This window comes from Bubalus kerabau, chromosome 2, assembly GCF_029407905.1.
Source record: "Bubalus kerabau isolate K-KA32 ecotype Philippines breed swamp buffalo chromosome 2, PCC_UOA_SB_1v2, whole genome shotgun sequence".
Lineage (NCBI taxonomy): Eukaryota > Metazoa > Chordata > Mammalia > Artiodactyla > Bovidae > Bubalus > Bubalus kerabau.
In genome coordinates this window covers 118,616,870-118,644,286 of record NC_073625.1, presented here as the reverse complement: position 1 = coordinate 118,644,286, position 27,417 = coordinate 118,616,870, and the positions used below count along the sequence as shown (strand labels likewise).

The window sequence follows — 27,417 nt, the reverse complement described above, 5'->3', positions numbered from 1 at the left end:
ATGAGAGAACACAAGCTAAGTTACTCAAAGTATTCATACTCTTCAAATTAATAACACTAGTTAGAACTATTTAGCATTAGGTTTTTTAAAACAAGCAAGAACTTTTAAAAGTTGAGCCTTACAAAACTCGTATTTCTATTCAACAAATCACATGTAATCAAACAGCAAAGCATCATTGGCAACCAAAAATAAAGGCTTTTACTTTTAGAAATAGTCAGAAAGATATATATTACCCTTATTTAATACACCATTTTGTTTCCAATGTATTTTTAAAGAAATCAGCAGATTCTTTTCCCCTAGGAATGACAAAACTCTAACACTAACATAGTACTTGGTATGCGCTGTAGGGCAACATTTCCAAAATTGGAAATTAAGGGGTGAAGAAAAGCAGCAACTATAACTTTTTAAGGATAGCAAGATTTTATACTTAAGATTTTGTATACTTAAAAAAGTGACAGAGGATGAGAGGTTGGATGGCATCATCACCTCAACTGGACATGAGTCTGAGCAACCTCTAAGAGATGGGGAAGGACGGGGAAGCCTGGCATGCTGCAGTCCATGAGGTCGCAAAGAGTCAGACACAAATGAGTGACTGAACAACAACAACAATACTGAAGAGTAAAAAAACGTTATTCAAATTAAAAAATGTTATTCATCTACTTAAAGCTATCAGTTTAATTTTCAGACAACTACTCAATTAACTAGCAACTTCACAATATCTGTTTTTTCATTTACCAAAATTTGTTTCAAATGGATAACAGTGGAGGAGTAGCCACCCAAAACCCTTTTGAACTCTGGGCAAGAATTCTCAGTTAGTGTTAAGAAGAGAAAAATAGCTAAGATATAAGCTCTACTCCCAAAAGTACCCACTTAACCTCTGTGTGGCCTCTTGAATGACCATTATTATCAGCTTGTGGTTCTACTTTTCTGCATACATGCTCAGTTGCTAGTCATGTCTGACTCTTTGCAATCGCATGGACTGTAGCCCACCAGGCTCTTCTGTCCATAGGATTCCCCCAGCAAGAATACTGGAGTGAGTTGCCATTCCCTTCTCCAGGGACTCTTCCTGACCCAGGGATGGAACCCATGTCTCTTAACGTCTCCTGCACTAGTAGGCGAATTCTTCACCGCTGAGCCACCTGGAAAGTCCTTCTAATTCTCTATCTGGCAACATTTATTGAAAAAGTTTTTAACTGCCAAGATAAGAAAATTATGTAACTATAAATTACTCAGGAAAGAAATGCCAATTCTATAAAATTCTATAAAATGAAATACCTTAGCTTGAACTATAGTTCAAGAAAACAAAAGGCGCTATACTTCCACAGCACAGAAAGAGAAATGCTTCTCTCAAACTAAAAAGTTCGTCATTTTCTGCAGCAGTTTTTCAAATGACACATTGTTCCCTTAGCCTAGATAACATTTCCCCTTCACATTAACCCTCATCTCTTCATTTCAGTTCAGTTTAGTCGCTCAGTCGTGTCCGACTCTTTGCGACCCCATGAATCGCAGCACGCCAGGCCTCCCTGTCCATCACCAACTCCCGGAGTTCACTCAGATTCATGTCCATCGAGTTGGAGATGCCATCCAGCCATCTCATCCTCTGTCATCCCCTTCTCCTCCTGCCCCCAATCCCTCCCAGCATCAGAGTCTTTTCCAATGAGTCTACTCTTCGCATGAGGTGGCCAAAGTACTGGAGTTTCAGCTTTAGCATCAGTCCTTCCAAAGAACACCCAGGACTGATCTCCTTTAGAATGGACTGGTTGGATCTCCCTGCAGTCCAAGGGACTCTCAAGAGTCTTCTCCAACACCACACTTCAAAAGCATCAATTCTTCGGTGCTCAGCTTTCTTCACAGTTCAACTCTCACATCCATACATGACTACTGGAAAAACCATAGCCTTGACTAGACGGACCTTTGTTGGCAAAGTGATGTCTCTGCTTTTGAATATTCTGTCTAGGTTGGTCATAATTTTCCTTTCAAGGAGTAAGCTTCTTTCAATTTCATGGCTGCAATCACCATCTGCAGTGATTTTGGAGCCCAAAAAAATAAAGTCTGACACTGTTTCCACTGTTTCCCCATCTAATTCCTATGAAGTGATGGGACCAGATGCCATGATCTTCGTTTTCTGAATGTTGAGCTTTAAGCCAACTTTTTCACTCTCCTCTTTCACTTTCATCAAGAGGCTTTTTAGTTCCTCTTCACTTTCTGCCATAAGGGTGGTGTCATCTGCATATCTGAGGTTATTGATATTTCTCCCGGCAATCTTGATTCCAGCCTGTGCTTCTTCCAGCCCAGGGTTTCTCATGATGTACTCTGCATATAAATTAAATAAGCAGGAAACAATATACAGCCTTGACATACTCCTTTCCCAATTTAGAACCAGTCTGTTTTTCCATGTCCATTTCTAACTGTTGCTTCCTGACCTGCATATAGGTATCTCAAGAGGCAGCTCAGATGGTCTGGTATTCCCATCTCTTGAAGAATTTTCCACAGTTCTTTGGGATCCACACATTCAAAGGCTTTGGCATAGTCAATAAAGCAGAAATAGATGTTTTTCTGGAAATCTCTTCCTTTTTCCATGATCCAGCGGATGTTGACAATTTGATCTCTGGTTCCTCTGCCTTTTCTAAAACCAGCTTGAACATCTGGAAGTTCATGGTTCACGTATTGCTGAAGCCTGGACTGGAGAATTTTGAGCATTACTTTACGAGCATGTGAGATGAGTGCAATTGTGTGGTAGTTTGAACATTCTTTGGCATTGCCTTTCTTTGGGATTGGAATGAAAACTGACCTTTTCCAGTCCTGTGGCTACTGCTGAATTTTCCAAATTTGCTGGCATATTGAGTGCAGCACTTTCACAGCATCATCTTTCAGGATTTGGAATAGCTCAACTGGAATTCCATCACCTCCACTAGCTTTGTTTGTAGTGATGCTTTCTAAGGCCCACTTGACTTCACATTCCAGAATGTCTGGCTCTAGGTCAGTGATCACACCATCGTGATTATCTTGGTCATGAAGATCTTTTTTGTACAGTTCTTCTGTGTATTCTTGCCACCTCTTCTTGATATCTTCTGCTTCTGTTAGGTCCATACCATTTCTGTCCTTTATCGAGCCCATCATTGCATGAAATGTTCCCTTGGTATCTCTAATTTTCTTGAAGAGATCTCTAGTCTTTCCCATTCTGTTGTTTTCCTCTATTTCTTTGCACTGATTGCTGAGGAAGGCTTTCTTATCTCTCCTTGCTATTCTTTGGAACTCTGCATTCAGATGCTTATATCTTTCCTTCTCTCCTTTGATTTTCGCTTCTCTTCTTTTCACAGCTATTTGTAAGGCCTCTCCAGACAGCCATTTTGCCTTTTTGCATTTCTTTTTCTTGGGGATGGTCTTGATTCCTGTCTCCTGTACAATGTCATGAACCTCCGTCCATAGTTCATCAGGCACTCTGTCTATCAAATGTAGTCCCTTAAATCTATTTCTCACTTCCACTGTATAATCATACGGAATTTGATTTAGGTAATACCTGAATGGTCTAGAGGTTCTCCCTACTTTCTTCAATTTCAGTCTTAATTTGGCAATATGGAGTTCATGATCTGAGCCACAGTCAGCTCCCGGTCTTGTTTTTGCTGACTGTATAGAGCTTCTCCATCTTTGGCTGCAAAGAATATAATCAATCTGATTTCGGTGCTGACCATCTGGTGATGTCCTTGTGTAGAGTCTTCTCTTGTGTTGTTGGAAGAGGGTGTTTGCTATGACCAGTGCGATCTCTTGGCAAAACTCTATTAGCCTTTGCCCTGTTTCATCTCTTCACCTGCCTCTATGTTACTCATCATTTAAACAATTCAGAAAATAAAGCGTATTAGTTCAAGGATATCTATTTTTTGTAAACAGGTTGAAAACCTACATGCCCAGCAATAAGAAATAATGTAAATAAATGATGGGATCCTATCCCATCACCAAGGTAGAAGGTTTTTAAATGAGATTGATCTGTATCTACTGACATGGAAACATGTACATTACAGAGTATCACAAGGGAGGAAAAGCAATTTACAAAATTATATATAGCGTGAGTCCAATTTCTTTGGGGGGAGACCTACTGGTATATGCATACGAAAAAAATCTGGAAGCATATTTACCAGTCTGTTAACTATAATCTGAAGAATGGGCATCAGAGAGCAGAAAGTAAAAAAAGGGATTTACAATTTTTATGCTACACTTCAAGACTGTTTTAGTATTTTCAATGATTTTAAATAGCATTTTAAAGTTAATAAAGGGGGTAAGTTCCAACATCCCCTTCCCAGGAGGGATGTCCTCTTGGTATCTCTATCTCTGTCTACTTCTCTCACTAGTCTGAGCTCCAGGTAGTGGTATAGACATTCGAAATGTCTGCTAGGCCAAAAAAGAAACTCCACAATTACTGTCAGAAACTTTCTTCATTTACACTGTTTTTTGGCCTCACCATATGGCTTGCAGGATCTTTAGTTCCCTAACCAAGGTATGAACCCAGACCCCCAGCAGTGGAAGCATGAGGGCCTAACCACTGGACTACCAGGGTATTCTCTCTCCATTTATACTTTTAACCTTCATTTATTTTAGCTTGATTCAATCTTCAACTTTAAGAAAATTACCTAAAATAATCAGCTTTAAGATCTGATTTTATTAGTGGTTTCTACTAAACATACAGTTTGATAGAAACTTCATGTACATTCCTCAATTTTATTTCATTGTAGCATTCTATGAATTTATTTGTGAAACACTTTTAAACACCCTTCTTTAAAGAGGTAAAAGTTATGTAAAGTAAGAGAGAAAATGTGTTTTGCCTATCATTTCAGAATAAAGCCCTTTGTAATCACATATTCAAAGAATAAAAGGTTATCATGAAGGTTTCTTCAACATTTCACCTTCTCTAAGGAAAAAAATCTCTGTCCTTGGTTATTTAAGATGTGTTTGAGAAAACTTGTAGCAATAAGTAAATAGTCAGTGTCTAAGGCAGCCTGATAAGTTGCTGTATATCCTTACTATAAAAAAGTAAAATATATGGAAAGAACATGATCTGGGTTCAAATTCTGTCCTACCACTCATATTTAAGGCTAAGGTATTTTATCTGGTTTTTTCACTGTAAACTGAGTAAAGAAATACCTATTTAAAATAAAGGTTAAGTAAAGGTTAAAGGAGGGACTGTCCATATCACTGGCCACAGTACATATGTCATCACAAAAAAACTCAATCCATAAGAACTTCCTTCTCTGCTTTCCCTTCCCTGAATTCTGAGGTAAATTTTACCTTCTTATTACTTCTACTCATAATGCAAGAGAATCATTCTGGAGCACATCTTTACTATACAAATGAATAGGTAAAACAATCTACACAACAATCCTTCAAATAGTGAAAGACAGATATTATTCCTTTCCAACTCTCTCAAATACTTATTGAGCATATGAAAGTGAAAGCCGCTCAGTCATGTCCAACTCTTTGGGACCCCATGGACTATACAGTCCATGGAATTCTCCAGGCCAGAATACTGGAGGAAGTAGCCTTTCCCTTCTCCAGGAGATCTTCCCAACCCAGGAGTTGAACCCAGGTCTTCCACACTGCAGGCAGATTCTTTACCAGCTGAGCCACAAGGGAAGCTCAAGATACTGGAGTGGGAAGCATATCCCTTCTCCAGCGGATCTTCCCTACCTAGGAATCGAACCGGGGTCTCCTGCATTGCAGGTAGATGGATTCCTTACCAACTAAGCTATCAGGGAAGCCCTTATTGAGCATATAATTTTTGTAAAATGTGTAAGGCATTAAAGGGAACACATTACTGAACCTATCCTCCATAGCTTAAATGTAATAAAATTTATTAAATTTTAAAAGTTACACATACATTAACAATGAAAGAAAACACATGATTAAGTAGCAAAACAAGAAACATGTAAAATAATGTTAAAAGATGGTAAAAATAAAGGGCAAAAAAACAGAAGGCAGTCAGTAGAGTCTGACTGGATTATAATCACAGGATTATTATGAGAAAGTGAAGTCCCTCAGTCATGTCTGACTCTTTGTGACTCCATGGACTGTAGCCCACCAGGCTCCTCCGTCCACGGGATTCTCCAGGCAAGAATACTGGAGTGGGTTGCCATTTCCTTCTCCAGGGGATCTTCCCAAGCCAGGGATCGAACCCAGGTCTCCCGTATTGCAGGCAGACGCTTTAACCTCTGAGCCACCAGGGAAGCCCAAAAGAAAGTGAAAGTGAAGTCGCTCAGTCGTGTCCAACTCTTTGTGACCCCGTGGATTGCAGCCCACCAGGCTCCTCTGTCCATGGGATTCTCCATGCAAGAATACTGGAGTGGGTTGCCATTTCCTTCTCCAGGGGATCTTCCCGACCCAGGAATCAAACCCAGGTCTCGCGCACTGCAGCCAGACGCAGGCAGTCAGCAAATGACAGCCTATCAGACAATGTGGCCCTTAACCTACCGTCACACAAACAGTAAGCTAAAAATTTTTGCATTTTTAAGTGGTTGAAAAAAACAAAAGAAAAATATTTAATGACTTATGAAAATCATATTTCAGTGTCCATAAATAAAGTTTTATGGAAACACAGTCAAGCTCATCCACTGACACATTGCCTATGTAAGCTCTCACATCCTACTGGCAGAGTTGAACAGTAGGAGAGAGAACATATGGTCTAAAAAGCTTAAAATATTTACTACTACCTGACCCTTTATAGGAAGTTGACTGACTCCTCACTATAAATATCAAATGCAAGAACATGGATAAAAATGCTTTTTAATATATGAATGACATCAGTTCAGTTCAGTCGCTCAGTTGTGTCCCACTCTTTGTAACTCCATGGACTACAGCACACCAGGCTTCCCTATCACCAACTCCGGGAGCTTGCTCAAACTCACATCCATCATGTCAGTGATGCCATCCAACCATCTCTTCCTGTCGTCCCCTTCTCCTCCTGCCTTCAACCTTTCCCAGCAAGGGACTTTTCCAATGTTCGCATCAGATGACTAAAATACTGGAGCTTCAGCTTCAGCTCTTTCAACAATTATTCAGCATTGATATCTCTTAAGATTGACTTTGATCTCCTTGTCAATCTTATCAAGCAAGGTTTGATCTTTGATCTCCTTATCAATCTTATCAACCTTGTCAAGCAAGGTTTGATCTCCTTGCTGTCTAAGGGACTTTCAGGAGTCTTCTCCAGAACCAGAGTTCAAAGGCATCAATTATTTGACACTTAGCCTTTTTTATAGTCCAGCTCTCACAACCATACATGAGCACTGGGAAGACGATATCCTAACTATACAGACCTTCGTTGGCAGAGTAATGTCTGCTTTTCAACATACTGTTTAGGTTTGTCATAGCCTTCCTGACAAGAAGCAATCGTCTTCTGATTTCATGGCTGCAGTCACTATCCACAGTTATTTTAGAGCTCAAGAAGAGGAAATCTGTCACTGCTTCCACCTTTTCCCCTTCTATTTGCCATGCAGTAATGGGGCTGGGTGCCATGATCTTAGTTTTTTTAATATTTAGTTTTAAGCTGGCTCTTTCACTCTCCTCCTTTACCCTCATCAAGAGGCTCTTTAGTTCCTCTTTGCTTTCTGCCATTGGAGTGGTGCCATCCACATATCTGTGGTTATTGATGTTTCTTCCACCTATCTTGATTCCAGCTTGTAACTCATCCAGCCCAGCATTTCTCATTATGTGCTCAGTGTATAGGTTAAACAAACAGGGTGACAGCAGACGGCCCTGTCGTACTCCTTTCTTGCTTCTTGACCCACATACAGGTTTCTCAGGAGACAGGTAAGATGATATGGTATTTCCATCTCTTGAGAGCTTTCCACAGTTTAATAATGATCCACACAGTCAAAGGCTTTAGCATAGTCGATGAAACAGAGGTAGATGTTTTTCTGGACTTCCCTTGCCTTCTCTATGATCCAGTGAACGTTAGCAATTTATCTCTGGTTCCTCTGCCTTTCTAAACCCAACATGGACATCTGGAAGTTCTCAGTTCACATAATGCTGAAGCTCAGCATGCAAGATTTTAAACATGGCCTTACTAGCTTGGGAGATGAGTGCAATTATCTGATGGCTAGAACATTCTTTAGTACTACCCTTCTTGGGAACTGGAATGAGGATTGACCTTTTCCAGTCCTGTGGCCACTGCTGGGTCTTCCAGATTTGCTGACATACTGAATGCAACACTTTGATGTCATCATCCTTTAGGGTTTTGAATAGCTCTGTACAGCAAAGTAATTCAGTTATATATATTCTGTTCTTTTTCCATTATGGTTTGTAACAGGTTATACGCTTCCCTGGTGGCTCAGACAGTAAAGAATCTGCCTGCAATGAAGGAGACGGGGTACAATAACTGGGTTGGGAAGATTCCCTGCAGAAAGAAATGGCAACCCACTCCAGTATTCTTGCCCAAGAAATCCCACGGACAGAGGAGCCTGGCGGGCTACAGTCGATGGGGGTCAGAAAGAGTCAGATACAATTGAGTGACTAACACTTTGAATTTATAACAGGATATTGAATATAGTTTCTATGCTCTACAGTGGGCTTCCCTGGTGGCTCAGATGGCAAAGAATCTGCCTGCAATGCAGGAGACCCAGGGTCAGTCCCTGCTCGGGAAGACCCCTTGGAAAATGGAATGGCTACCCACTCCAGTATTCCAGCCTAAAGAATTACATGGAGAAAAGGAGGCTGGCAGGCTACAGTCCATAGGGTTGCAAAGAGTCAAGCACGATTGAGCAATTATCATACATACATATGCTACACAGTGGGATATTGCTCTTTGAATCACTTTATTTTTAATAATAACATCATTCTTTTATCTATTCATGTGTCACAGTTTTTTATGATCAACTCACAAAAGAGTTAACTAAAAATAAAAACATAAAACTAGAATGGGAAAAAATACAGCAGCAAGTATTAACACTGCAACATTTCTAGTCACATGATGATCACTTTGGGCTGTGAATTAAATAAAGCTCTATGAAAAGCACAAAAATAGAACTCTCCCACCCAGATAATTGCACATCTCTGATGTAGAAATAACCTTTTTTTGTTTTTGTTTTTTTTTTATTGAAGTACAGTGATTTACAATAAACTTTATAAATCACCATTTTTACGAGTTTATCCATAAAAATAACTAAATAGTATGTGTGACATGAGTATTGCACAGAAAATTATTTGAAATAAACAGGAAGAGTAATAAAAAAATTACCCATCCATTTGAGATCCTTTAAAAAAAAAAAAAACAAAACACTTCCACTTCAGCTTTGCAATATGCTTAATAGGGAATTTATAATCTAAGATTAGGTCACATGATGATGCAACCTAAAATGCAACTATGGCGTGTTCAACATCACTTGTTAAGCACATAAATATCCTCAAAGCATTAAACATGGATTTGAGGCTCTGTCATAACTACCTCCTAAAGAATTATGAAAGAGATCAAATAAAAAACTATAATGTATAGAATTTGAAACATCTATGTTCCTTGTTTTATAAAATATATATATGCCTAAAAAGCTGCATATAAACTGAATAACCATTTACTCAGAGGAGTTGCCTATATGCCTAGCATGACCTACCATTCCCAATCAATTCTTCTCAGCTCAACAGCTTTACTCACCGTGGGCAGTACTGGCTATTCTTTGCAAAGACAGGACAATGTCAGGATGAGGGGATAGCTCACTGGCCCTAGGATAGCACGATAGCTCAACAGAGTGAAACTGGATTACCAAACCGTCCATATAATGAGATGGCTCCCCCTGGGTTTTTGACCAGAGAACACTTTTTAAAAGAAATCCTTCATTAGATTCTTTTGTTCTGTGAATTGTTTTGTTCAATAAGTTGAGTCCTTTATAATTGGATCTCTGTAATATCTTTTTTTAAGAGGCACTGGAATGGAGTTTTAAAAACTGTCTGGGTTTGAATCCATATTTTACTTCTTACTACCTACATGACACTGAGTAAGATCTTTGTGTACAAATTTCATCTATAAAACACTGATAATAACAGTTATATTCCATGGAGATGTAGGAGAATAAATTTTAAAATACATATAAAAACCTTAGCACAAATGTTAGCTATAATTATCTATTCTATTAAAGAAAATACACAGTCTCTTTTCATTTTCATTTTATGGGGCCAAAAGGGAAGAAAGTAGTAATAAGATTAAGCTATTACATATACCCAACAAGAATTTGAAGTGGTTTAAAAATGAGTAAAAGTATTTCCCTGGTGGTATAGTGGGTAAGAATCTGCCTGCCAAGTAGGGGACATGAGTTCAGTTCCTGGTCTAGGAAGATTCCACATGCCTCAGAGCAACTAAAGCCCATGGGCCACAAAGACTGACATGTGCAAGCCCCTGAACCCGCACACTGTAACTACTGAGCCTGCGCGCCTCTAGCCTGTGCTCTGCAACAAGGGAAATCACCGCGATGAGAAGTCCGCACATCACAGCAAAGATCAGCCCCACCTCCACCACAAGAGAAAGCCTACACGCAGCAACGAAGAGCCAACGAAACCAAAACCTTAAAAAAAATAATAATTTAAAAAATGAAAAGGAGCAAAAAAAAAAGTTACAACAGACCTATGATTAGCAGATAAAACAGTAAGTTCAAACTGCTTTAAGAGAAGACACTTCAATACTTTTTACCTCTTACAAAAATTATATATCAAATAAACACTGGAGTCTTCTCCTAACTTCTTCATAACTTCAATCTAGGCCGCATGACTATGTAATAAAATTTACTTGAAAATCTACTAGGTTTTCCAAGGTTATTAAGGTCGGTTCAATCTAACTCTTTTTGTTTTTGTTGTTCAGTTGCTAAGTTTTGTCCGACTCTCTGAGACCCCATGTTCTGAAGCACACCAGGCTTCTCTGTCCTTCACTATCTACCAGAGTTTGCTGAAATTCATGTCCATTGAGTTGATGACACCATCCAATCATCTCATCCTCTATCACCCCCTTCTCCTCCTGCTCAATCTTTCCCAGCATCACGGTCCTTCCCAATGAGTCAGCTTTTCACATTAGGTGGCCAAAGTATTTGAGCTTCACCTTCAGCATCAGTCCTCCCAATGAATATCCACAGTTGATTTCCTTTAGGATTGATTCATTTGATCTCCTTGCTGTCCAAGGGACTCTCAAGAGTTTTCTCCAGCACCACAATTTGAAAGCATCAGTTCTTCAGCTCTCTTCTTCTTTATGGTCCAACTATCACATCCATACATGATCACTGGAAAAAATCATAGCTTTGACTATATGGATTTTGTTGGTGAAGTGATGTCTCCACCTTTTAATACACTGTCTGAGCTTGTCATACTTTCAACCCAAGGAACAAGCATCTTCTAAGTTCATGGCTGCAGTCACTGTTCACAGTGATTTTAGAGCCCAAGAAAATAGAATCTGTCACTGTTTCCATTGTTTCCCCATCTAACTGCCATCAAGTGATGGGACCAGATGCCATGATCTTAGCTTTATGAATGCTAACTTTTAAGCCAGCATTTTCACTCTCCTCTTTCACTTCCATCAAGAAGCTCCTTAATTGTTCTTCATTTTCTGCCATAAGGGTGGTGTCATCTGCATATCTGAGATTATTAATATTTCTCCTGGCAATCCTGATTTCAGCTTGTGCTTCATCCAGCCCGGCACTTCGCATGATGTACTCTGCGTACCTTTCCCAATTCTGAACCAGTCCATTGTTCCATATCCAGTTCTAACTGTTGCTTCTTGACTTGCATACAGGATTCTCAGGAGACAGGTAAGGTGGTGTGGTAGTTCAGTTTCTTGAAGGATTTTCCACAGTTTGCTATGATCCACACAGTCAAAGGCTTCAGCATAGTCAATGAAGCAGAAGTAGATATTTTTCTGAAATTCTCTTGTTTTTTCTATGATTCAACGGATGTTGGTAATTTGATCTCTGGCTCCTCTGCCTTTTTTAAATTCAGATTGTACATCTGGAAGTTCTCAGTTCACATCCTGTTGAAACCTAGCTCAAAGGACTTTGAGCATTACCTTGCTAGCATGTGAAATGAGCACAACTGTACAGTAGTTTGAACCATTCCTTGGCATTGCCTTTCTTCGGGACTGGAATGAAAACTGACCTTTTCCAGTCCCGTGGCCACTGCTGAGTTTTCCAAATTTGCTGGCATGTTGAGTGCAGCACTTTAACAGCATCATCTTTTAGGATCTGGAGTAGTTCAGCTGGAATTCCATCACCTCCACTAGCTGTGTTCATAGTAATGCTTCCTAAGGCCCACTTGACTTCATACTCCAAAATGCCTGTCTTCACATTTCTAGGTGAGTGACTGACTACTCCATTCTGGTTATCCAAGTCATTAAGATCTTTTTTGTACGTTCTGTGCATTCTTGACACGTCTTCTTAATCTCTTTTAATACACACGTCTTCTTAATCTCTTTTAATACACACGTCTTCTTAATCTCTTAAGCACAGGTCATTGCAAGTTCTGTCCCTGTTACTGTTTTCACCTTTGCGTAAAATGTTCCCTTGGTATTTTTTCTTGAAGAGATCTATAGTCTTTCTCATTCTATTATTTTCTTCTATTTCTTTGTACTGTTCACTTAAGAAGACTTTCTTATCTCTCCTTGCTATTCTTTGGAACACTGCATGCAGTTGGGCATGTAATGCCCTTTCCCCTTTGCCTTTCGCATCTCTTATTTTCTCAGCTATTTCTAAGGCCTCCTCAGACAACCATTTTGCCTTCTTGCATTTCTTTTTCTTTGGGATGGTTTTGATCCCTGCTTCCTGTACAATGTTATGAACTTCCATCCACAGTTCTTCAGGCACTCTATCAAATATAATCCCTTGAATCTATTTGTCACTTCCACTGTATAATCATAAGGGATTTGATTTAGGTCATACCTGAATGGCCTTGTGGTTTTCCCTGCTAACCTACAATGAGAGGAGAACCAACAACTGCAATCAGTATCAGGGGGATTGAATATATATTACACAATATATATATATTACATAATAATAATAAGGCCCTGAATATATATTTATTACACAGTAATTGTAAGCCACTATCACATAATAGTATGTGATAAACCATAAAGGAAAAGAATAGGAAAAAGAACAAACATAACTGAGTCATTCTGTTGAACAGTAGAAATTAAACACAACATTTTAAATTAACTATGCCTCAATAAAATTAAATAATAAGCCACCTTTTAAAGAAAAGTCTTTGTCTGTATTTTTACAAAGTCTTAATGAAATTAAAAGGACATTCTCCAAATTCTGTTATACTAGAAATGTTAACTGCTCCTACCCACTCAGAGCGGTCAACTAAGCAAACCTGGCAAGATTCCCGAGAAAGCCAGTCCTGTGATGGAAAAAAGAATAATTGAGAAACAAACTAGAAATGGAAACCAAAATTTTAGTCTTTCCACCAACTAACATGAGTCTCTGGAAAGATCACTGATTCTCTCCAGACCTCAACTCTCTCATCCACTAAAAGTGAAGAAAAGACTGAATCATCTTTAATAACACGTCTACATTTTAACATTTTTTTATTCTGGAATAAGCTTTCAAAAGAAAGCCAGAACCTGGATTTGATTATCTTCTTCTCCCAAGCAGGATTTCCTCCAGACCCTCACTAGCACTTTCAATAGAGTTACACAATAAAAGAAAAAACATACAAGCCATGAAAATCCTTGCCAAAATGCACTCATTCCTTTCAAACACCTCCTCTATATACTACTTAAAAACACAATGAATACAGATGAAAACAATGTTTGTTTGTTTTTTTTAAGGGTTTTATTCAGCTCCACATCTCAGGGGAAAAAATTGTATCTTCTGTTCACACATGTATCTTTCTGAGTGAGCTCCATTATATTTCATTTTTAAAGACTGAGACACTATTCTGCCATTTCTTAGAGAAAAAAAAAAAAGAACATTTTTTTAAAAGATAGTTAAAAGAACATATCCCTCCTCTCCTCTCAGGTTCTCCTTAGTTAATGCACAGTATCCAAAGTAAAATCATTGAGCCCAGAGAAGAATGTAATTGAAAAGGTTACAGCCAAGATCCAGATCCAGATGTAAGCACTAGGTCCAAGTGAACGAACACCACAGTCTCAAGTCACTACTCAGGTTTCAGTAACCCTATCAGTCAAAGCTCATTATTAAAAAAACAGAGCAGGGGGGTGGCGGGGTGGATAACACTCTTAAAATATTATCCAGATCAGCCTATACGAAGAATAAGAAGTACAAGATCTTCTGTCCCAAGGATTCCAGATTCTCTCCTTAACAGGGGTACGACTTCAATAATCACTTCCAGAATTTGCTCTGCATAGCAGATAGGAACCATACACAAAGTTATATTTTTATCATGCAGTGGCAAATATTCACTATTACAGGAAACTTGTCAAAGGAAATACTAGTAATGTTTTATCTGGAAATTATTTTTTCCTCACACACATTAAAAAAAAAAAATCAATAGACAGCCCTATTTCCATTTCACCCCCAACAATTTCTTGTCCAGGGAGTTAGCAATATTCAAGCAGATGCACATCCTACTCCTAACTGCTGCTGCTGCTGCTAAGTCGCTTCAGTCGTGTCCGACTCTGTGCGACCCCATAGACGGCAGCCCATCAGGCTCCCCCGTCCCTGGGATTCTCCAGGCAAGAACACTGGAGTGGGTTGCCATTTCCTTCTCCAATGCATGAAAGTGAAAAGTGAAAGCGAAGTCGCTCAGTCATGTCTGACTCTTCACGACCCCATGGACTGCAGCCCACCAGGCTCCTCCGCCCATGGGATTTGCCAGGCAAGAGTACTGGAGTGGGTGCCATCACCTTCTCCGACTCCTAACTATAGTAAGAGTTAACTTCCTTCTTCCGTGTCATAAAAGAAGGCAGTGTGGAAGAAGGGATGGCCCATCTATTATGCAGGGATCAATAATAAGAGGCACAGGACTAGGTAACAGTCGCTTCCAGTTTTCACAGAAGATGTAAAGCTGGAGTGAAAGCACTAGGCATCTAAAGAAAGGGAAGGTCACTTTCATGAGGGGAAAAAAAGATGATTAACGAAAAAACTACAGACCTACAGGCTATATGATATTGCCCTCAGGTGGGCCCCAAAAAATAAAAGATAAAGAAAAAAGTATTTCTGTCTTGATTTCACAACAAACTCAGGCAGGTCTGAGGTCAACAAGAAAAAAGTTTTTTTAAGTTGACTCTCTACAAAAGCAGTCCAGTACCAAGAATTCTTATCACTGTAGCAGGCGTTGTCATAACAGGACAATAAAGTAGCTACTTTCACTGTTTACAGGATTAAAATCAAATGTTCAACCAAAGCAGTGAAACCGCAAAGCCTATTATATTAGTAGAGTGTCAAAGGCAATTCTTTAGGGAGAAGCAGCTCTGTAAACTTCATGGTTCACAGTAGAGAGGGAGGAGCTTCCTATGAGCAAAGAACACTGAGACCATTATTACTGTCAGCATGACCAAGGAGTTCAAATAAGATGGGACTATTAGCGAACTCCGGAGAAGGCAATGGCAAGCCACTCAAGTACTCTTGCCTAGAAAATCCCATGGATGGAGCAGCCGGGTAGGCTGCAATTTCATTTTCACTTTTCACTTTCATGCATTGGAGAAGGAAATGGCAACCCACTCCAGTGTTCTTGCCTGGAGAATCCCAGGGACGGGGGAGCCTGGTGGGCTGCCGTCTATAGGGTTGCACAGAGTCGGGCATGACTGAAGCAACTTAGCATTAGCGAACTCACAATGAGAAAAAGAAGCAAGATGGTAGGGACATATAGAGCCAATCCAGATAAGACTATCAAAAATATTAATCAGAGACCTGTCATATTCCCGCTTTCATGGCTGTTCCTGATTACCCTTTCCAGGAACTAAAAGGCACAAGATATCCTGCGAACAGAGAAGGTAGGTAAGGTAACTACAATACATACTGAGCCTTTCAGAGCTCTTACATCATAGGTTAACAGACAAATCACACCTACAATATAACTTTCCGGACTATTCCATTACCCCCCAAAAAAATTACTTTAATACATAATTAGAATAACTTTGTATGACATTTTCTCTGTGTTGTACAATTTGCATGGCACCTTTATGCATGATATGGAATACATTATATTATGTTCAGTTCAGTTCAGTCAAACAGTCATGTCAGACTCTTTGTGACCCCATGGACTGCAACATGCCAGGCCTCCCTGTCCATCACCAATTCCCACAGTTTACTCAAACTCATGTCCCCTGAGTCAGTAATGCCATCCAATCATCTCATCCTCTGTCATCCCCTTCTCCTCCCACCTTCAATCCTTCCCAGCATCGGGGTCTTTTCAAATGAGTCAGTCCTTCGAATCAAGTGACCAAAGTATTGGAGTTTCAGCTTCAGCATCAGTCCTTCCAATGAATATTCAGGACTGATTTCCTTTAGGATGGACTGGTGGAATCTCCTTGCTGTCCAAGGGACTCTCAAGAGTCTTCTCCAACACCACAGTTCAAAGGCATCAATTCTTCAGCACTAAGCTTTCTTTCGAGTCCAACTCTCACATCCATACATGACTACTGGAAAAACCACAGCCTTGACTAGACGGACCTTTGTTGGCAAAGCAATGTCTCTGCTTTTTTTTAATATGCTATCTCAGTTCAGTTTAGCTCATTTCAGTCGCTCAGTCGTGTCTGACTCTTTGCAACCCCATGAATCGCAGCACACCAGGCCCCCCTGTCCATCACCAACTCCCGGAGTTCACTCAAACTCATGTCCATCGAGTTGGTGATGCCATCCAGCCATCTCATCCTCTGTTGTCCCCTTCTCCTCCTGCCTCCAATCCCTCCCAGCATCGGGGTCTTTTCCAATGAGTCTACTCTTCGCATGAGGTGGCCAAACTATTGGAGTTTCAGCTTCAACATCAGTCCTTCCAATGAACACCCAGGACTGATCTCCTTTAGAATGGACTGGTTGGATCTCCTTGCAGTCCAAGGGACTCTCAAGAGTCTTCTCCAACACCACACTTCAAAAGCATCAATTCTTCCATGCTCAGTTTTCTTTTTAGTCCAACTCTCACATCCATACATGACCACTGGAAAAACCATAGCCTTGACTAGACGGACCTTTATTGGCGAAGTGATGTCTCTGCTTTTTAATATGTTGTCTAGGTTGGTCATAACTTTCCTTCCAAGGAGTAAGCGTCTTTTAATTTCATGGCTGCAGGCACCACCTGCAGTGATTTTGGAGCCCAGAAAAATAAAGTCTGTCACTGTTTCCACTGTTTCCCCATCTATTTGCCATGAAGTGATGGGACCAGATGCCATGATCTTAGTTTTCTGAATGTTGAGCTTTAAGCCAACTTTTTCACTCTCCTCTTCTACTTTCATCAAGAGGCTCTTTAGTTCCTCTTCACTTTCTGCCATAAGGGTCGTGTCATCTGCATATCTGAGGTTATTGATATTTCTTCTGGCAATCTTGATTCCAGCCTGTGCTTCCTCCAGCCCAGTGTTTCTCATGATGTACTCTGCATATAAGTTAAAGAAGCAGGGTGACAATATACAGCCTTGAGGTACTCCTTTTCCTATTTGGAACCAGTCTGTTGTTCCATGTCCAGTTCTAACTGTTGCTTCTTGACCTGCATACAGATTTCTCAGGAGGCAGGTCAGGTGGTCTGATATTCCCATCTCTTGAAGAATTTTCCACAGTTTGTGGTAATCCAACCAGTCTAAGGCTTTGGCATAGTCAATAAAGCAGAAATAGATGTTTTTCTGGAACTCGCTTGCTTTTCTGATGATTGAACGGATGTTGGCAATTTGATCTCTACCTTTTCTAAAACCAGCTTGAACATCTGGAAGTTCATGGTTCACATGTTGTTGAAGCCTGGCTTTGAAAATTTTGAGCATTACTTTGCTTGCATGTGCTGCTGCTGCTGCTAAGTCACTTCAGTTGCATCTGACTCTGTGCGACCCCATAGACGGCAGCCCACCAGGTTTCCCCGTCCCTGGGATTCTCCAGGCAAGAACACTGGAGTGGGTTGCCATTTCCTTCTCCAATGCATGAAAGTAAGAAGTGAAAGTGAAGTCGCTCAGTTTTGTCCGACTCTTTGCGACCCCATGGACTGCAGCCTACCAGGCTCCTCCATCCATGGGATTTTCCAGGCAAGAGTACTGGAGTGGGGTGCCATTGCCTTCTCTGAATAAAGCTGTTACCTTTTTTTAAATTGCAAACCTGACTCAGTAGAAAATAGGCCAATACCTACTCAGCCAAAAAAAGGATGTAATAATGCCATTGCAGCAACATGGATGGACCTGAAGATTATCATATTAAGAGAAGTCAGTCAGACAAAGACAAATACCATATGATATTACTTATATGTGGAATCTAAAAATTTGAAACAAATGGACTGACTTACAAAACAGATACAGACACAGAGATACAGAAAACAGACTTATGGTTACCCAAGGGGATAGTAGTGGGAGAGGGAGTTAAATTAGGAGTTTGGGATTAACATATATACACTACTATGTATAAAACAGATAAACAACAAGGTCCTGCTGTATAGCACAGGGAACTATATTCAATATCTTGTAATGAAAGAATCTGAAAAAGAATACATATATATGTATGCATGTATAATGGAATCATTTTACTGTACATCTGAAACTAATACAACATTGTAAATTAACTATACTTCAATTAATAAGGATTAAAAAGGGAAAACAGGCTAATATAAATAATTAAAAAAAGACAATGCAGATGGCTAGTGAATGGGAATAAATCCACATTAAGATGCTATTATTTAAGATATTTATTTCAATTGACAAAGATTTCGGTATACTCATACACATTTAGGGCTTCCCTGGTGGCGCAGAGGTTTAAGCGTCTGCCTGCAACGTGGGAGACCTGAGTTCAATCCCTGGGTCGGGAAGATCCCCTGGAGAAGGAAATGGGAACCCACTCCAGTACTCTTGCCTGGAGAACCCCATGGACGGAGGAGCTTGGTGGGCTACGGTCCACGGGTCGCAAAGAGTCGGCCCCGACTGAGCAACTTCACTTTCACTTTCATACACAGTTGGTGGAAGCGTAAATTCATCAGGCTTTGTAGGAGGCTGTGTATCACTGTGTAAGAAAAAAAGCATTTAAAATGTTTTTACTCAAAATATTTGTTTCAGCATTCCACTTTTAGAAATTAACTTCGCTTTTTTCACTTAATAGCCTATTCAAAGTATCTCCATGTTATATAACTTCTCAATATTTTGAATAGCCATGTGTATTTGTTTATTTTGTTATTTATTTGGGAATATTCCCTGCAAAACACTTTTATAGAATGAATGTTCTTATCTGGACATCTTATTTGTTTCTTTGATTGTTGAGAAGTTATTAAAAACAATAATCTTCAAGGTGGGTTTCAGGATCACTGAGCAACCACTCAAGAGTAAGTTAATTGCAAATGGCAAGAATTTGCAGTTTCTTGCTTTTTAAATAAAGTTCAAACTGTTAGTCCTTTAAACCAGGCTTTGGAGCTTTGGTGGTGAAAAACTCAGTCTCTGCCTTATGCAGCAAATGGACACTTAAATTACAGTGTGTTAAGTGAGACAATAAAATTAAATCCTGGGGACAGATTAGAAAGATCTCTGTCTTGCATGGGCAAGTACAGCTTCCTAAAATAGGGAATGTTTAAGCTGACAGATGAAGGACAAACTGGGAATTACCAAGGTGAAGAGGAATTTGAAAAGGGCTTCTGGCAGAGAGCCAGAATATGTGGAATGACCCAAAAGTAAGTGAGCTAGTAGAATGATGAGGATGGAAGCATAAATAAGGGCCAGATCCTGGGCCTTTAGAGTCATAGTAAGGATTTTAACCTGAGGATTGGAGAGAGCCACTGAAAATGTTAAGTAGGAGGTTGATCATGTTTTTGCTTGTTAAAGAACATTTTGATTGCAGTGTGTTGATATGAATGACTTCACTGGAGCAGGAGAGTCCTTGAGAAGGTTGCTGCAGTTCAGATAAGAGGAAATGCTGGTTTGCTCTGGGCAGTTAGTCGAGATGGAAATGGACAGCACCACAGTACTTAGGAGGTAGAGTGACAGGCCGTGTTTGCTTGCATGTGAAGGAGGGGCGAGGGAGGCCAAGATGATGTCCAGAGCTATGTCTTGATCAACTGTGCAAATACTGTTTGTTACAAATCACTGAGACAGAGACTAGAAGATTTGGTGGAGAAGATAAATGCCCAGTTTTTTAGTTAAGCAGGGCGGGCTGCCCCGGTGGCTTAGTGGTAAAGACTCCTCCTGCAGTGCAGGAGATGCAGAAGACATGGGTTTAATCCTTGAGTTGGGAAGATCCCCTGGAGAAGAAAATGACAACCCACTCCAATATTCTTGCCTGGGAAATCCCACAGACAGAGGAGCTTGGTGAGCTAGAGTCCATGGGGCTGCAGAGAGCACAGCACAGCAATGGTTTACCAGGGCTTCCTTCATGGCTCAGATAATAAAGAATCTGCCTGCAATCAGGAGACCTGGGTCTGAAGATCCCTGGGTCTGGAAGATCCCAAGAAGAAGGGAATGGCTACCCACTCCAGTATTTTTGCCTGGAGAATTCCACGGACAAAGGAGCCTGGCAGGGGGTTGCAAAGAGTCTGACATGATGAGCGACTAACACTTTCCCTTTCATAGTTCATTCAGACAGATATGTTCAATAGCAGTCTAAAGCTCTGAGAGAGTTAACAAGCTGGAAATAAATATTTGAGATTTTGATATTTATTTCCTTGAGAGTAAATCGGCTTTATAAGTTGGGGTAATTTCCTTTTGTATTTCATGACTACGTTTATGCTCAGACAGCTGCTTGCCAAATAACAGGCTGTCTGAAAGTGTTTTGTTGGTCATGTATTTACTTCCTCTGTTATAATTGGTGAGATTCAACCTAATTGGTTCTTTCATTTATTTTTACAGTTTTCATGGTGTCTTAAAATGCACTGTAAGGAAGCACTTTCTTGTGCTTGTGTCTTCCTCTGTGGATAGACATTTGTCTCCTGTTCTTCTCAGGGCCACTGCCGTCAGAGTGTTACCTGAAGCGTGTGTGCTCGTCTCTGCACGTATGTGGGAGCTAGGGAGTGGAACTATCAGACAGAAGGGCATACGCATCTTTAATTTAACCAGATGCTGACAGACTGCTTTATGAAGGGGCTGTATCTGTGTACACTCCCACTAGCTATGTATGAGACTGTATGTTTTCTCTCCTGTGGTAGGTACTATCAGACTTTAAAATCGTCGTCATTCTGATGAGTGTGAAATGGTTTCTTGTGACTTTAAATTTGTTTCTTAATTGCCTGTGAAGTTGAGCATCTTTTCATGTCAACTATCCACTCATGATTTCTCTTCTACAAGTGACCTATTTATATTTACTCCCATCCTCTGTTAATTTGTCCTTTTCTTTCTGATTTGTGGAATTTTTGAACAGATGTACTAAACTATTGTCAGTGAAAATCTCTCCTCCCAATCTGTGGTTTCTCTTCACTTTTTAATTTTTTTTTTCCACTCTAAAACTTCACTTTCTGTGACTTGAGACTTTTAAGATTTACTGCTTCATTTGCTGGTTATTTTGGATATATGCATATCTTAGTTTTTATTTTTTTTATTTTTTTTTTTATTCATAGATAAGCTTTATTCCAATGTTTACATAAAAATGAGTTGATGTCGAACAGGAAAAGGTTTTTACAAAGGGTTAAAATTTATCAAACAACAGAACTTGGTCCTTCCCTTTAGTTTGAATTCAGTTGGCTGACGCATTGTTATTAGTATCCACCCTCACTAATCATTTTCATCACACACAGTATCTAAATGTCTTCGTCTTCGGATGGCACTTCCTATTTCCCTGGAAGTCTCTTAAACTGCTTTCAGTTACAAGAGAAGGGCAAGGATTTTATTGGCTCATACTCTACTCCACTGGAGGCAAAGATACATCCCTCAATTCTCTTGTTTAAATTGTGGTTGTTGGCAAAGTGTCCAAATGAAGAATTTAATGCTAACACACAAAGAACATAGTATAATCTATGTATAACAGTAACTTTGCTTCAAATTTTTTTCATTAAGAATTATTTTTATTCTCTTTCCACAAAGAAGTTATAAAAATACCTGTAAAAACATTGAAAAGGCTCTTTAAAATCCTGGAATGAAAAATTCTGAAGTATAAATTATGATACATTGTCTATGATTTGCAAATAAAGAATAAAATAAATTCTACAAGTTGGAGTTTCTGAATGATTTTGGCAGGAATTTACCAGAAGGAGCCAGAACATCAAACCTTAACAATTTTCTATTTTCATCCCAATTGAGTTTTTGAAAAGCTATATAATCTGTTGACAGGTACAGTCCACATACAAGCTTGCTTCCACCATTAATGATGAAGTCAATCTGAAGACAGAGATTTGTACGCTGGATATACCAGGCTCTTCCATGCAACTGACTGGTTTTCTCTTATTTTTTCCCATCATGTTTTAAATAAAAGTAAATATATATATATGGTAAAAAAATTTAAATGGTACAAGAAGATTTAAAATAATCAGTAAATATCCTTTTTGCCCATAACCTAGAAAATCTGATGTCTTCCAAATCATCAGTCACATGAATAATTTGCAAAGTGAAGTCAACCTTAGAGTCTCTTCATCTGAAAATTATTCTCAGGATTTCTGGAATGTGTTGATTCTCTCATATATTGCCTCTGTTACAGAGGAAAGCCATGCAGTCTTCTTCTAAAAAACAACTAACGACGAAAGCAACTCGCACGCTCTGCTTCGAGAGAGCAAGTCCAGGCAACACCTTGTACTCCGTGGATCTGGTCCTGGCTACAGGCAGAAGCTCTGGTATCAACCAGAGACTTGGGCGGGTGGCCAGAGCTCAGCCAAGCCCTTCCTGAATGCCTCGGATCCTCCGGGCCAGCTGCACATCCTTCGGGAAGAGCGTGACGCGGCCGGCGTGTAAGGAGAGGAGATAGGCATCCTCGAAGAGATGAACTAGAAATGCTTCTGCCGCCTCTTGTAGGGCCAACAGGGCCTGGGCTTGCCAATTGAAGTCCACACCACGAGTGAATTGAACACATATTTCTCTTGCCAGGCGGCAGAAGGGGTTCTTCCTTAACAGCAGGTGTGTGGTCTTCTGAAGAGTTCAGATCTCCTTCAGGATTCCATGTCTCCGGCGAGCAGGTGGACGGGAGGATGTGCCTAAGGACGGGGCCGGCCTGCGGGCGGCGGGAACCGGGCTCGCGGGGCGCCTCCTTGGTGTTTCGGGCTTGCGTTTCCGGCGGCGGGGGCCCATGGCGGGCGCACAGGGCTGGAGCCCTGCGGCTCCTTCTAGATCTTCTGGGTCCGGGGGCAGAGGCCCATATCTTAGTTTTTAAAAGAAAGTTATTTTTATCTTTTATACATAGAAAATTTATCAAATCTGTTGTATTGAGTGGTGATACATTTTAAAATATTTTAAAGTTATAAAATACGAACAGGTATCAGCAAATTTTTTTTTTTGGTAAGCTTTATATTTTAGAGCAGTTTTAGGTTTACAGCAAACTTGAACAGAAGGTAGAGAATTCCCATGTCCCTCTGCTCCCATATACTTTCACCATACTTCCCAGATGGCTCAGTGGGCTAAGAATCTGCCTGCAGAGCAGGAGACACAGGAGATGTGGGTTCAATCCCTGGGTCGGGAAGGTCCCCTGGAGGAGGAAATGGCAACTCATTCTGGTATTTTTGCCTGAAGAATTCCTTGGACAGAGGAGCCTGGGGGAGGGGGGGCTATGACAAAGCATCAAATACGACTGAGGAACTAAGCACCCCCACTATCTGCATCAGGTACTGTGGTACCTTTGTCACAGCTGAGAAACCTACACTGGCACATCGTTATCACACAAACCCTGTAGTTTCTGCTAGGCTCGGCCCTCAGTGTTGTGCATCCTTTGGGTTTTGACAAGTGAGTAACGACTTGCACTTACTGTTGTGGTGACATAGTTTTACTGCCCAAAGTACCCTCCGTGCTCTGCTGATTCCTCTCTCCCTTCATCTGGAGCCCTGTCAACCACAGGTCTGTTTAATGTCTTCATAGTTTTGCCTTTACCAGAATGTCATGTAGCTGAAATCATACAGCATACAGACTTTTCAGATAGGCTTCTTTGACTTAGTAATATCCATTTAAGTTTCTTCCATGTCTTTTCACGGCTTTATAGCTCATTCTTTTGTTTTAAGCACTGGATAATATTCCACTGTGTGTAGATGTACTACAGTTTATTTATCAATTAACCTACTGAAGGACATCTCAGTTGCTTCCAAGTTTTTTGGCAATTGTGAATAAAGCTGCTATATACATCTGTGTACAGGTTTTTGTGTGGGCATAAACTTTCCACTCATTTGGATAATTACGAAAGAGCACAATTCCTGGATTGTATAGTATGTATTTTAAGAACATGTTTAGTTTTATGAGAAACCCCCAAACTGTCTTCCAAAGTGACTCTGCCATTTGCACTCTCAAAAGCAATGAATGAGAGCTCCTGTTGCTCTACCTTTTCACCAGCATTTGGTGTTGTCTGGAGTTTGGCCATTCTAATTGTGTAGTGATATCTCATTGTTTTTTAAAATTAGTTAATCATATCATATCATAATGATTTATGATATATGTTTCAAGTGTACAACATAATGATTCATGATTTTTGAAGGTTATACTCTATTTAAAGTTATTATAAAACATTGGCTATGCTTGCTGTGTTGTGCAGTATATTCTTGTAGCTTATTTATGGTATACATAGTAGTTTACATCTCTTAATCCCCTATCCCCTCACTGTTTTATTTAATTTGTATTTCTTCTTCGCATATGATGTGGAGCATCCTGGAGCATCTTTTCATATGTTTATATGCCATCTGTGTATCTTACTTAGTGAGGTGTCCAGATCACCTGGGGCTTCTCAGGTGCCGCTAGTGGTAAAGAACCTGCCTGCCAATGCGGGAGACATAAGAGACACAGGTTCCATCCCTGGATCAGAAAAATTCCCTGGAGAAGGGAACGGCAACCCACTCTAGTATTCTTGCCTGGAGAATTCCACGGACAGAGGAGCCTAGCGAGCTACAGTTCATAGGGTAACAAAGAGTTGGACATGACTGAGCGACTAACACTTTCACCAGATCTTAGGCCTATTTTTTTTAACTTTTTATTTTATACTAGAGTATAGCTAATAACAGTGTTGTGATAGTTTCAGGTGGACAGCAAAGGGACTCAGGCCTATTTTTCAGTTGGGTTGTTTGTTTGATCATTGTTGAGTTTTAAGAGTTCTTTGTATATTCTGAATAGCAGTCATTTTATCAGATATATATTTTGAAAATATTTTCTCCTAGACTCTGGTTTGTCTTTTTATTCTCTTAAGCAATATTTATATTTAAATAAACATTGGAAAAAATAAAAAAATAAATAAACATCGGACATTTTTGTTTGTGGACTATAATTTTCTGATTGACTGATTAGTGTCCTAAGATAAGAAATCTTGGTTGTGATGTAGCACACCAAATAAAATAAGGCAGAACCAATACAATTTTAAATCAGTAGATACTTCCAACTAAAACTAGTTACAAAAAGAATAAAACTTGAACGCTTTAAGATTTAAATTTATGCAGAACTCCCCTCTATGCAATATAATAAAAATTATTTATTCAACTATTTTCAACATTTATTCAACTATTTTCTTCACTATATTGTTGAAGCAATTTCTTTCCATTCCTTAGTATATTTCAGCCATGAATATTTTTCTTATATATTTAAAATTGAATCTCTTTCCGTTACTCTGTATCCTCTTATCCTGCTTTTTAAAAAAGTGCTTATACTACCGGACATAATATGTGTACATATTTGTTTACAGTCAGTCCTACTTAGACTTTATTATTTGTTGTAATCCCACTTAGATTCTATGAGAACAGAGATTTATTTTATTACTGTATTCTAAGTTCCCTGTATAGAGCTTGGCATCCAGTAAATGATATAGAAATATTTGTTGAATGAATAAAAAAATCTTACTTATATTTTAAAGTGCAAAGCTTAAAAAAAAATCACTGCTAATTTCTAAGGCAGTTGTTATAACTTCAATTGTTATTATACCTGAAATTGATTTTACAAAGACTTCTTGCAGATCAAAAGGGCTAAAATCTCTTTTCAGTACTATTACTCAGAATTTCAGATTTCATATTCTGAGCAACCAGTTGTATGCGTGTTAAATTGCTTCAGTTTTGCTGACTCTTTGCGACTCCATGGACTGTATGCAGCCCAACAGGCTCCTCTGTCCATGACATTTTCCAGGCAAGAATACTGGAGTGGGTTGCCATGACCTTCTCCAGGGGATCCTCCCAACTCAAGAATTGAACTCACATCTCTTGCATCTCCTGCATTGGCAGGCGGGTTTTTTACCTCTAGCGCCACCTGGGAAGCCCCCTTAGAATGACTAGTTTCCTGTTGGTAATATTAGGTATCACCAGGAAAGTGCAACTGAGATGTAATAGATCAACTGAGTGTTTAATGAACATCCATTGTATTTGTAGCTATTATAAATCAGTGGATTAGAACTAGTGATGAACTACAGAATAGGAATAAATGCTCAGCTTGTTGTTGTTGTTTAGTCGCTAAACGTGTCTGACTCTTTGCAGCTCCATGGACTGTAGCCCATCAGGCTCCCCTGTCCGAGGGATTCTTCCGGCAAGAGTACAGAGTGGGTTGCCATTTCCTTCTCTAGGGAATATTCCCAAACCAGGGATTGAACTCACATCTCCTGCATTGGCAGGTGGATTCTTTGCCCCTGAAGGCCATCAGGGAAGCCTAGTGTTCAGCTTAAATGCATATATTACAACAACTGTATAGTCAACTGCATTATCTCCTTTTTAGTATAAGGATTTTTAAACAGGAGGATGAGATCTTGCTGATAGAAAATAAAACTTGAAATATAAAGACTCGGAGAGGGAAACGGCAGCCCACTCCAGTATTCTTGCCAGGAAAATCCCATGGACCGTGGAACCCGGTAGGTTACCGTCCATGGGGTCGCAAAGAGTCAGACAGGACTGAGAGACTTCACTTTCACTTTAACATAAAATACAAAGTTAATAAAATGTTAAAAAAAAAAAAAGAAATATAAAGACTCTTGGCTCTTTAGCAATAGTTAATATGACTGCACTTAAAACTACTGTTGCTAGATTGTTTAAACAAAGATAACCCAGACTTCAGAGTTTTGTTTAGTGCTGAAAGATATGATTAGCAAATTTGTGGGACAGAATTATAACCCATCCCTAAGCAGTTAATGAAATTAAGCTTACCTTGTGTATATGTGTTGCTTTTAATTTTGAGAATTTATTAGCAAAGAGTAACAGTAACTGTAGCTATACAAAAAGAACCATAGAGTTGGAATGCAAGATATCCCAACTTTATAGAAA

At 39.6% G+C, this 27,417-nt stretch overlaps 1 protein-coding gene and 1 pseudogene across 4 annotated transcripts in view; both read right to left on the bottom strand.

Annotated features, from left to right (window-relative positions):
* Positions 1 to 27,417, bottom strand: part of ACAP2 (ArfGAP with coiled-coil, ankyrin repeat and PH domains 2) — a 171,208-nt gene that overhangs the window by 106,781 nt on the left and 37,010 nt on the right. The gene's annotated exons all lie outside the window — the stretch shown is intronic.
* Positions 21,594 to 27,417, bottom strand: part of LOC129643693 (histone H3-like centromeric protein A) — a 42,842-nt pseudogene continuing 37,018 nt past the window's right edge.